This window comes from Helianthus annuus, chromosome 9, assembly GCF_002127325.2.
Source record: "Helianthus annuus cultivar XRQ/B chromosome 9, HanXRQr2.0-SUNRISE, whole genome shotgun sequence".
Taxonomy (NCBI): domain Eukaryota; kingdom Viridiplantae; phylum Streptophyta; class Magnoliopsida; order Asterales; family Asteraceae; genus Helianthus; species Helianthus annuus.
The window spans coordinates 120,258,719-120,270,122 of record NC_035441.2 but is presented as its reverse complement, the minus strand read 5'-3'; positions in this window follow the sequence as shown (position 1 = coordinate 120,270,122).

Sequence of the window (11,404 nt, the reverse complement as noted above, 5' to 3'; positions counted from 1 at the left end):
TCAAGGAATGATCTATTGTTTGAGTCCATGTTAAAAGTTGAAAACCCTAATAATGAACAACATGAATATGATATGAATGTGTTATAAATGTTTGAAATACCATGCTTTGATCTGTTTTGAAATAGGATTAGACAACAAAACATGTTTGTGCATTTTCATTGGATAGTACATGGGAGCATGACATGGGAATTCTATTGGATAGTACGACATGTGCAGACACGCAGGAAACAACAGGTGGTGGAGTCGAAACCCTTGGTCTCGACTCGAGACCATTGAGTTACAACTCGAGACCGCAGTGATTGCGACTCGAGACCTGGACCAAGCAACTCAAAACAGACTTCAGGGCCTCGAGACCATCAAGGTCTCGACTAGAGATCACATAGTCTCGGCTCGAGACGGGACTCGAGACCCCTGAGGTTGTGACTTAAGCCTGCCCTCCTCGAGACCAGAAGTCCGTGACTCGAAACCTCCTGGTTGCGACTCGAGACCGCGTGTTCTCGAGTCGAGACCACCCTGTCTCGGCTGGGCTGCTTGTCTTGGTTATTGGGCCACAACGTGTTTTGTTTTGGGCTGACTGTTGACTGGACTGTGTGTTAGCTGTTACTGTTTGGTTGTTTCAATAGTAGAGCAGGCCCAATAACTCAACATGTAACTATATGTATGCTATGTGTTAGCTATGTGCAAAAATATACGTGATCTTCCTGTACCCAAACCTGACCTATACTGGTAACCATGATTAGGACGTGGTGACCAACATACTTGACCAAGTAAACTGCCTGTCGAGCAACCCAAGGTGAGTTCACACACTAAAAGCATGCGTCCCAGGGAGGGACACGGACAAACTGCCAACTTTGGGAAAAACACTTTCGAACTGATATTTCCGGGGGAAACACGAATGGGTACTTTTATATTACTATCTCCGGGGGAGATATGTTTGGATATTATTTATAAATCACAACTAGCAAAACTAAACGAAACTCTATCACATTAAGTCCCTGCTTACAGTACCGATTAATCGTCGGGGGCGAACGGGTTATTAGTTGATAGCGCTATTAGGTTTGACAACCTCACACCGTGACCGGGGGATCGGGCGTGAACTAGTAGACCTTGCATCTTGGTCAATGATGATAGACATTAACTCGGGGCACAACAACTTTACGTCAACAGTTTCGGTATCGACAGTTTAGTGAGCTTACAGATGGGGTAGCTCCCCGTAACGTGATTATAAATGCTTTGTCTAAACAACTTACGTTTTCGAAAACTAAAACTCGACACCTCGTGGACTCGCCAACATTATGTTGATACCCTACTGCATGCTTTGCAAGTACCCAGTGACTCAGGAGCTTGCAGCTTGGGGATGTGTAGTGGTTGTCTAACCCATGTGTTGGGTTCTAAATAAACTTGAACTATGAACTTTGTTTTAAACTATTTTGTCTATGCTTCCGCTACTTACCTAAACTACTATTTGAATTTAAAACTTTTGAACTTTGGTTATGATATTTGCTAACCCTATGGTTGGTGAATACTACTTATGTTATTAATTAAATCTCAGTATAATTGGTGGCTGGATCCTGGTCAGTCACGCCCCCAGGCGGTGGCACTCCGCATGTGGATTTTGGGGGTGTGACAGATTGGTATCAGAGCCATTGGTTATAGTGAACTTGGTTTTAAAAAAGGGAATCTTTTTGAGAAAAACCAGACTATAACCCGTGACTCGTGACGACGCTACACTCCAAGTGCAAGACTCAACACATTAGACCTCATAGCTCGGACTAGCGTTTACTTGCTTGCTTGCTTTATGCTTTCTGTTCTGCTATACGTACTAGTGTGCCTAGTTAAATAGATACACCTCCCTCTTCTATCTCATTCTCGCTACATTACGACATCACACTCATACTATGTTTTCTGATTATGAAGACAATGAGTGGACGTGGAAGAGGAAACATTAACATGACTCAGGCTCAATTCACTAACCTGCTTAACACGGTGGCTGCAGCTTTCGCAGCTCACCCTGGAGGTAAACTCATTATTTTAGGATGTTTAGATCCTACCACCGCATCGTCTTTTCACCCCTAAACCTATTCGCTTCGCTTCTCACAACAGGTCAGCATGCACCTGCTCAACCACATGTTTGTACTTTCAAAACCTTCATGGATTGCAAGCCTCTCCCTTTCAATGGCACTGAGGGTGCCATAGGTCTCCTACACTGGATTGAGAAAGTCGAAGCCGTCTTTGCTGTCTGTGAGTGTCCCCCTGCGAATTGGGTGAAGTTTGCTACTGGTACGCTCGAAGGAAACGTGCTTTCCTGGTGGAAGGCGCAAATTCAGATGTTTGGTTTGGAAACTGCTAATGCTATCGCGTGGGAAGATTTCAAGGACATGATTAAGGAAGAGTATTGTCACAGGGATGACATCCACAAGCTCGAAAACGAGTACTTTGAGCTCAAGATGGTTGGATCAGAGATCGAGGCATACACCAAACAGTCCAACGACTATGCTGCTCTTTGCCCAAACATGTCTTGACCTATGTATCGAAGGATCGAATTGTACATCAAGGGTTTGGCCCCGGAAATCCGGAGCCATGTGACCGCAGCCAACCTCAATACCATTCAGCCAGTCATCCGTCTTGCTCACAAACTCACTGATCAGGCTGTGGAACAGGGCAAGCTGCCCAAGAGGATCAATTGGGACTTCTAGTGATAACAAGCGTAAGTGGGAAGGAAACCAAAACAAGGATGCTAACCCCACTCAGGTCCCATCTCAGCAAAGGAAAACTGAAAACAACAAGGGCCCTCAACAACAGGGTGGCTATCGAGGGAACCACCCCAAGTGCAACAAGTGCAACCGACACCACAGCGGGCCTTGTGGGAAAGGTCAGTGTCAGCGATGTAACAAGATGGGGCATGAGGCCAAGGACTGTAGGAGTCCACGTCCCGCAGGGCAGAACCAACAATAGCAGCAGCAACATCATGGGAGTGTCAAGGGTTGTTTCCAGTGTGGAGCTGAGGGACACATCAAGAGGAATTGCCCTGAACTGAACCAGAACCGCAACAACAATCAGGGAGCTGGAAACAACGATAAAAACAACAACAATGCTGGGAATGGTGCAAGAGGAAGGGCTTTTGTGATTGGAGCTGGAGAAGCAAGGAATGACCCCAATGTCGTGGCGGGTAAGTTCCTACTCGATGATCGTTATGTTTCCATATTATTTGATTCTGGAGCCGATGCTAGTTATGTATCCCTACGTATTAGTAAGAAGCTTAAGCACCCACCTACGTTACTAAGTTCTAAGCATATCGTTGAGTTAGCTAATGGTAGAAACATCGAGGCCTCACATGTTATCAGCAACTGCAAACTAGTACTGTCTGGTCAGACCTATAGCATCGATCTTTTCCCTATCGTTCTTGGAAGCTTCGACGTCGTCATCGGTATGGATTGGTTATCCAAACATCGCGCTGAAATCCTCTGTCAAGAGAAAATGGTTCGTATCCCCCGCCATTCTGGCAAACCCCTCATTGTACAAGGTGACAAAGGCGGAGAAGTCACAGGCATCATCTCGTTCTTAAAAGCCCATAAGTGTTTACGAAAGGGGCACACCGCTATCTTAGCACTTGTCACCAACACGCAGGAAAAGGAAAAGAGGATTGAAGATTTTCCAGTGGTACGCGACTACCCCGAGGTATTTCCTGAAGAACTGCCTGGACTCCCTCCCCACCGTCAGGTCGAATTCCAAATCGAGCTAGCTCCCGGAGCAGCACCTATAGCTCGTGCGCCTTATCGACTAGCCCCCGCAGAACTGAAGGAACTTTCCACGCAACTACAAGAACTATTGGATAAAGGATTTATCCGTCCTAGCTCGGCACCCTGGGGAGCACCAGTGCTCTTTGTCAAAAAGAAGGATGGCACATTCCGAATGTGCATCGACTATCGTGAGCTGAACAAGGTTACCATCAAGAATCGTTACCCTCTCCCACGTATCGACGATCTATTCGATCAGTTGCAAGGATCGAGCTACTACTCTAAGATTGACCTGCGCTCAGGTTATAATCAGCTAAGAGTCCGTGCCGAAGACATCTCCAAAACTACATTCAGAACTCGTTATGGCCATTACGAATTCCTCGTCATGCCCTTTGGAATGACTAACGCGCCTGTGGTTTTCATGGATCTCATGAACCGAGTGTGCAAGCCTTACCTCGACAAATTCGTAATTGTGTTTATTGACGACATCCTGATCTACTCGAAAGGTCAAGAGGAGCATGAACAACACCTGCGTCTTATTCTCGAACTCCTTCGCAATGAACAACTGTACGCCAAGTTCTCGAAATGTGACTTCTGGCTTCGAGAAGTCCATTTCCTTGGGCACGTGGTCAATAAGGACGGAATTCACGTCGACCCAGCTAAGATCGACTCTGTAAAGAACTGGCCTACACCTAAAACTCCGACCGAAGTTCGCCAATTCTTGGGATTGACAGGATATTATCGCAGATTTATCAAGGGATTTTCGAAGATTGCACAACCCCTCACGACTCTCACCCAGAAGGGCATTGCTTACAAATGGAATGAAGCTCAGGAGTCCGCATTTCAGAAGCTGAAGGATAACCTCTGTAGTGCTCCTATTCTCTCGTTACCTGAAGGTACCAACGACTTTGTGGTTTACTGCGATGCGTCTATTCATGGGCTCGGTTGCGTGTTAATGCAACGCGAGAAAGTTATTGCTTACGCTTCTCGACAACTTAAGACTTACGAAAGGAACTACACTACGCACGACTTGGAACTGGGAGCAGTGGTTTTTGCTCTTAAGATATGGAGACATTACCTGTACGGTACCAGGTGCACCATTTACACCGATCACAGGAGTCTCGAGCATATCTTCAAGCAAAAGGAATTAAACATGCGACAACGTCGATGGGTCGAACTCTTGAATGATTACGAATGCGCCATCAAGTACCATCCAGGCAAGGCCAATGTCGTGGCAGACGCCCTCAGCCGAAAGGACACTGCACCTAAGCGTGTGCGAGCGCTACAACTTACTATCCAGTCTAACCTCCCTACTCAGATTCAAAACGCTCAGGTTGAAGCACTAAAACCAGAGAACATCAGGGTTGAGTCCCTGCGAGGATCGAGGCAGCGGTTAGAACAAAAAGAAGACGGCGCTTACTATGTGACAGGGCGCATTTGGGTTCCACTCTATGGAAATCTACGTGAACTTGTGATGGACGAAGCCCATAAGTCCCGTTACTCAGTACATCCTGGTTCGGATAAGATGTACCACGACTTAAGGACCACATATTGGTGGCATGGCATGAAGGCCCACATAGCAACATATGTCAGCAAATGTTTGACTTGCACAAGAGTCAAGACTGAGTATCAGAAACCAGCAGGCCTACTCCAACAACCAGAGATTCCAAAATGGAAATGGGAGCAAATCTCCATGGATTTCGTTACTGGCCTACCTAGATCTCAGCGCGGAAATGACACTATCTGGGTGATATTAGACCGATTAACTAAATCTGCACACTTTTTGGCTATTAAAGAAACAGACAAGTTTTCTACCTTGGCAGACGTTTACTTAAAGGAAGTGGTTTCGAGGCACCGGGTGCCAACCTCCATTATTTCCGACCGAGACGCCCGTTTTACTTCTGAGTTGTGGCAAGTTATGCACAAATCCTTTGGCTCACGTTTGGACATGAGCACCGCTTATCATCCACAAACGGATGGGCAGTCGGAACGCACCATCCAAACCCTGGAAGAATGCTTAGGGCATGTGTGATCGATTTTGGAAAGAATTGGGAGAAGCATCTACCGCTAGTGGAATTCTCCTATAATAACAACTACCACACCAGCATTCAAGCAGCACCCTTTGAGGCATTATACGGTCGTAGATGCCGATCACCTCTTTGCTGGGCGGAAGTTGGTGACAGCCAGGTCACGGGCCCAGAATTGGTGGTAGACACAACGGAAAGGATCGCCCAGATCAGACAACGCATGGCGGCAGCTCGTGACCGTCAGAAAAGTTACGCTGATAAGCGTAGGAAACCGCTAGAATTCCAGGTCGGGGACCGGGTTCTACTTAAAGTCTCACCCTGGAAGGGCGTGGTTCGTTTTGGTAAACGGGGCAAGCTAAATCCGCGATATGTTGGACCATTCAAAATTACCGAGAGGATCGGTAAGGTTGCTTATAGGCTGAACCTGCCAGAAAAGCTGAGTGCGGTGCACAACGTCTTCCACGTGTCTAATCTGAAGAAGTGTCTGTCAGATGAAACACTCATAATTCCCTTCAAAGAACTCACTATTGACGAACAGCTACACTTTGCTGAGGAACCAATTGAGATCACGGATCGAGAGATCAAAACCCTCAAACGTAGCCAGATACCTCTCGTGCGAGTTCGTTGGAACTCGCGACGTGGCCCAGAGTTTACCTGGGAGCGGGAAGACCAGATGAAGTGCAAGTATCCCCAGTTGTTCCCAAATGAAACCCCCAGCACTGAAGCTACAACCGAATTTCGGGACGAAATTCTAAACTAACGGGGGGATGATGTGACACCCTGTTGAAACACTCTCACTCATACTAGCTTGACAGTGGCTGCCTTAACTTTCGGGACGAAAGTTCTTAAACCTTGGGGATAATGTGACACTCTGGGTTTTCCCGAGCATATATCTTGTAGTGACAATGTGTGTGTACATATTATTAAATGAAAGTGGGTTTTTTGATGTATCTCAAAATAACTTTGGGCCTAGACAAAGCCCAAGATTTGAAACAAAAAACAGTTTTGGCACACTTCAAAATGAGGAAGATTGTTTCGATACCGAGCATGGGTTGTGGGAAAAAGAGATGTTAATGGTTCGTAAATTTTACGAGACAAATACGCAACCTCCGGATGATGTCTTTAAATCTTGGTCGGAAAAACTAAGAGCTTACTATGTGATGTTAACGAAGTTTGATCCGGTTAATGAAGCGATGATTGAAACAAAGGATGAAGATGAGATAGAGGTTGAATCCGAGACGGATGAATCGGCAAGAGATATCGCTAGAGGAGTTTAGCCTTTATTATTATTCTTGTTTTGGTGTTTGATGTATGTTTTAGTTTTTGGATTGTCTTTGGCGAGTTGCCTTGGCTTTTCCTTTTTTGTACTCTCATTTGAAAGTTATTAATAAAAGGTTTACCTGGGGGATTCCCCTCGTTTCCCATAAGTTATATATATGTAGTATATATATGTGTGTAAATATGTATTAGTGAGCCGAGACCCCTCCCTTGCACACTATGGGCTACCTACCCAGCCCAACAACACAAGGACCCGACTCGAGACCACTCGGTCTCGAGTGAACAGTAAATAGTTGGGCAGGTTGGGCCGCAAACCCCTTTGAGCCCCACTCGAAACCCTTGTAGGGTGCACCACCCAAACCAAGTATAAAAACCCATCATCCACCTTTCCCTTACACTCTCACACATCATCCCACACAAACTCTCTCCCTCACTAAAACCCTAGAACCACAAAACCTCCTCTCCTTTCTCTCGGACCAAACCGGTGACAACAAGGACCCTCGGTTCAAGCTCGGGATCATCATTCGAAAGCTCACTTATCGACCCTTCATACCCTCACACTTCGAGTCTCTACCGATTAGTGTTCTAATGTGTACTAGGTGTTATATGTGTACTAGGTGTCATGTGTGAAATATATGCTTAGTCTCTTTGCATGATCTTGATTGATTTAGTGAGTAAAAATGATGAAATACATGAAGATTGTTGTTTATCTATGATGAAGATGCTTATTTGATGAGATGATGCATATGGAATTGATGGGTATCATACTAGCTTGACTTTTGTGAAATGTTGAGAAATATAGAAAAGAATAAATGTCATGCATATGCAACACAAGAGGTCTTGTTAGTGTGTTCATAAATCAAGGAATGATCTATTGTTTGAGTCCATGTTAAAAGTTGAAAACCCTAATAATGAACAACATGAATATGATATGAATGTGTTATAAATGTTTGAAATGCCATGCTTTGATCTGTTTTGAAATAGGATTAGACAACAAAACATGTTTGTGCATTTTCACTGGATAGTACATGGGAGCATGACATGGGAATTCTATTGGATAGTACGACGTGTGCAGACACGCAGGAAACAACAGGTGGTGGAGTCGAAACCCTTGGTCTCGACTCGAGACCATTGAGTTACAACTCGAGACCGCAGTGATTGCGACTCGAGACCTGGACCAAGCAACTCAAAACAGACTTCAGGGACTCGAGACCATCAAGGTCTCGACTCGAGATCACATAGTCTCGGCTCGAGACGGGACTCGAGACCCCTGAGGTTGCGACTTAAGCCTGCCCTCCTCGAGACCAGAAGTCCGTGACTTGAAACCTCCTGGTTGCGACTCGAGACCGCGTGTTCTCGAGTCGAGACCACCCTGTCTCGGCTGGGCTGCTTGTCTTGGTTATTGGGCCACAACGTGTTTTGTTTTGGGCTGACTATTGACTGGACTGTGTGTTAGCTGTTACTGTTTGTCTGTTTCAATAGTAGAGCAGGCCCAATAACTCAACATGTAACTATATGTATGCTATGTGTTAGCTATGTGCAAAAATATACGTGATCTTCCTGTACCCAAACCTGACCTATACTGGTAACCATGATTAGGACGTGGTGACCAACGTACTTGACCAAGTAAACTGCCTACCGAGCAACCCAAGGTGAGTTCACACACTAAAAGCATGCGTCCCAGGGAGGGACACGGACAAACTGCCAACTTTGGGAAAAACACTTTCGAACTGATATTTCCGGGGGAAACACGAATGGGTACTTTTAAATTACTATCTCCGGGGGAGATACGTTTGGATATTATTTATAAATCACAACTAGCAAAACTAAACGAAACTCTATCACATTAAGTCCCTGCTTACAGTACCGATTAATCGCCGGGGGCGAACGGGTTATTAGTTGATAGCGCTATTAGGTTTGACAACCTCACACCGTGACCGGGGGGATCGGGCGTGAACTAGTAGACCTTGCATCTTGGTCAATGATGATAGACATTGACTCGGGGCACAACAACTTTACGTCAACAGTTTCGGTATCGACAGTTTAGTGAGCTTACAGATGGGGTAGCTCCCCGTAACGTGATTATAAATGCTTTGTCTAAACAACTTACGTTTTCGAAAACTAAAATTCGACACCTCGTGGACTCGCCAACATTATGTTTATACCCTACTGCATGCTTTGCAGGTACCCAGTGACTCAGGAGCTTGTAGCTTGGGGATGTGTAGTGGTCGTCTAACCCATGTGTTGGGTTCTAAATAAACTTGAACTATGAACTTTGTTTTAAACTATTTTGTCTATGCTTCCGCTACTTACCTAAACTACTATTTGAATTTAAAACTTTTGAACTTTGGTTATGATATTTGCTAACCCTGTGGTTGGTGAATACTACTTATGTTATTAATTAAATTACTCAGTATAATTGGTGGCTGGATCCTGGTCAGTCACGCCCCCAGGCCGTGGCACTCCGCATGTGGATTTTGGGGGTGTGACAGACAGGTTAAGAAGCTTCGGAGAAAGCAAGTGCCTATTGTAAAGGTTAAATGGGATGCTCGCAAAGGTCTCGAGTACACGTGGGAGGTTGAATCCACAATGAAAGTTTTCTCATTTGTTTCAGTAAATATCGAGGTCGAGATTTCGTTTAAGGGGGTGAGGATGTAACACCTCGAAAATTTATGTCCAATAATGTATCGACACGTGTCATGGACTTAAAACGTGCAAAGGATTGATTTAGAGGGACTAAAGTTGACAAACGAGGAATCTACGTGTGTAAAAAGGTTCAAAATGTCAACAATGAATAAATATATCTTAAAAATATCCCTACATGATGTTTATACCCTTAATCAAATGAGTCATGGATCATACGAAACTAATTGTGAAAGAAAGTGAGGAATTACAAACTACAGGGGTTAAATGTGTCAACATGTTTAAAAGTATACCTCTGAGTGACCTTTTAGCAAACCCAGAGCTTTGTAATGGTTAATTATACTCACAAGAATGTGTGATAAAAATTTCACAAGGTTTCGATAAAGTATGAGAAAGTTATGACAATATTCGTATGCGAGGGGTTAAAAGCGTCAAACTGCAAAAGTATGTCAATTCGTAGGGTGTCGGACCTTCCGGAATATGACCATGAGTTTTACATGCTCTATTAACCTTAATATAGCTTAGATATAGGCTTAGAGGTGTGTGGTGCGCAAAAATAAACTTTTAGGTCATGCAGGGACTAAAAGTGTCAAAAAGTGCACAAGTTTGCATTTTCGCGCATATCTTGCATTCTGAATATCCCCGGACACCCAAAAATTTATGTAACCACTAAAATATTTTATTTTAGTGTTTGGCTTGATAAAATTCCATTCGTCGCGTAATTTGGATCGTTTTTAGCGTCCGTCCGTGTTTCGTCGTAATTAGCCGAACAGCGGGACCGTACGACCAAACAAACCGACATCCGGCATATTTTTGGGCATTTTTCATGTTCCTTATGCCTAGGCATCATTGTAGAGCCTTAAAAATGGTTTATCGGGCCTTAGATGTGTCGGAAATGGCAATTGGAGGTGCAGGGGCCAAAATTGACAATTTGTGAAAGATGCTGTATGTTGGCATGGTCCTTACGGACCGTATGCAGACCCTTACGGTGCGTATGCGATGCCTAGCAACAGAATTTGAAAACCAGCTCTGGTTTTGCTTCTTGTCTCTCACAATTGATTCTATGGGCTGGTTTTTGTGCACCCATGGTTTTCTAAATCAATGAGCATACTTGTAGGGTTGAGATTGAATCCCGTTTATCGAGGAACGATCTTAACGGCTCTCGAAAACCTATAAATACCCCTTTGATTTTGGGTTTCACTTTCATCTCTTCTCATTTCTGATTGCTCTCTAAATTCTTGGAGGATCTTGAGCTTATTGAGAACCTCCTTCTGTCCTTTGAACTCTTGTAAGTAATCTTTCGTGCTTAGTTTAATTATTTAGCATTTAAACCGAAAAGTCAAGCATTTTCGATAAACGCTTTGACTTTTAAACGGTTGAGCCATGGTTCACAACAAACATGGCTACGTGACCGTGATTAGGTAGGTGTTAAACCCTAAAAAGGGCACCTCCTAATTACCATGTTTTACATAGTTAATTGTCGGGTCAAACTAATTAAAATAAAAGTCAAACGGGTTGTTTTTTTAAAATAAAATTAATAACTAATAATGAAGAAGCTATAAAATTAGTTTTGTCACTTTAATAGCTTGGTAAATATTAGTTGAACATGTTTAAGCATGTTCAACCCGGCAATTCTAAGTATAGGCTCGGTTCACAACCGAAAGTCGCAAAGTTTGACCTTTGCTTTGACTTTCAGTTCTGACCCGAATTAGCTTGAGT